General features: G+C 39.7%; 1 protein-coding gene across 2 annotated transcripts in view; it reads right to left on the bottom strand.

Moving 5' to 3' along the window:
* syn3 (synapsin III) overlaps positions 1-1,306 on the bottom strand; it is a 55,088-nt gene that overhangs the window by 47,107 nt on the left and 6,675 nt on the right. The gene's annotated exons all lie outside the window — the stretch shown is intronic.

Genomic DNA, 1,306 nt, shown 5'->3' with positions numbered 1-1,306 from the left:
TTGTGATGTGTTGAGTTGGGTTGAAATGTGATGTGATGTGTTGTGTTGTGTTGTGTTGAGTTGTGTTGAGTTGTTGAGTTGTGTTGTTGTTGTGTTGTGTTGAGTTGTGATGTGTTGAATTGGGTTGAGTTGTGATGTGATGTGTTGAGTTGTGTTGAGTTGTGTTGTGTTGTGATGTGTTGTGTTGTGTTGAGTTGAGTTGAGTTGTGGTGGTGTGTTGTGATGTGATGTGATGTGTTGTGTTGTGATGTGATGTGTTGAGTTGTGATGTGTTGAGTTGAGTTGAGTTGTGATGTGTTGTGTTGAGTTGAGCTTTGTTGAGTTGTGATGTGTTGAATTGGGTTGAAATGTGATGTGATGTGTTGTGTTGTGTTGAGTTGAGTTGAGTTGTGATGTGTTGTGTTGAGTTGTGATGTGATGTGTTGAGTTGTGATGTGTTGTGTTGTGTTGAGTTATGTGTTGTGTTGAGTTATTATGTGTTGTGTTGAGTTGTGATGTGCTGAGTTGTGATGTGATGTGTTGTGTTGTGTTGTGTTGAGTTGTGATGTGATGTGTTGTGATGTGATGTGTTGTGTTGTGTTGTGTTGTGATGTGTTGTGTTGTGTTGTGTTGTGTTGAGTTGAGTTGAGTTGAGTTGTGATGTGATGTGTTGAGTTGTTATGTGTTGTGTTGAGATGTGCTGAGTTGTGTTGAGTTGTGATGTGATGTGTTGAGTTGTGATGTGTTGAGTTATTATGTTTTGTGTTGAGTTGTGATGTGCTGAGTTGTGATGTGATGTGTTGTGTTGTGTTGAGTTGTGATGTGTTGTGTTGTGTTGAGTTGAGATGTGATGTGTTGAGTTGTGTTGTGTTGAGTTGTGTTGAGTTGTGATATTGAGTTGTGTTGAGCTGAGTTGTGTTGTGTTGTGTTGACTTGTGTTGTGTTGAGTTGAGTTGTGATGTGATGTGATGTGTTGAGTTGTGATGTGTTGAGTTATGTGTTGTGTTGAGTTGTTATGTGTTGTGTTGAGTTGTGATGTGCTGAGTTGTGTTGAGTTGTGATGTGATGTGTTGAGTTGTGATGTGTTGTGTTGTGATGTGATGTGTTGAGTTGTGATGTGTTGAGTTATGTGTTGTGTTGAGTTGTTATGTGTTGTGTTGAGTTGTGATGTGCTGAGTTGTGATGTGATGTGTTGTGTTGTGTTGAGTTGAGCTGTGTTGAGTTGAGTTGTGATGTGTTGAATTGGGTTGAGTTGTGATGTGATGTGTTGAGTTGTGTTGAGTTGTGTTGTGTTGTGTTGAGTTGGGTTGAGTTGTGATATGTTGTG

This window comes from Sinocyclocheilus anshuiensis, unplaced genomic scaffold (assembly GCF_001515605.1).
Source record: "Sinocyclocheilus anshuiensis isolate Anshui unplaced genomic scaffold, SAMN03320099.WGS_v1.1 scaffold1543, whole genome shotgun sequence".
In the NCBI taxonomy this organism is placed as follows: Eukaryota; Metazoa; Chordata; class Actinopteri; order Cypriniformes; family Cyprinidae; genus Sinocyclocheilus; species Sinocyclocheilus anshuiensis.
The sequence above is the reverse complement of the archived record's forward strand: the minus strand, read 5'-3'. Positions and strand labels throughout refer to the sequence as shown.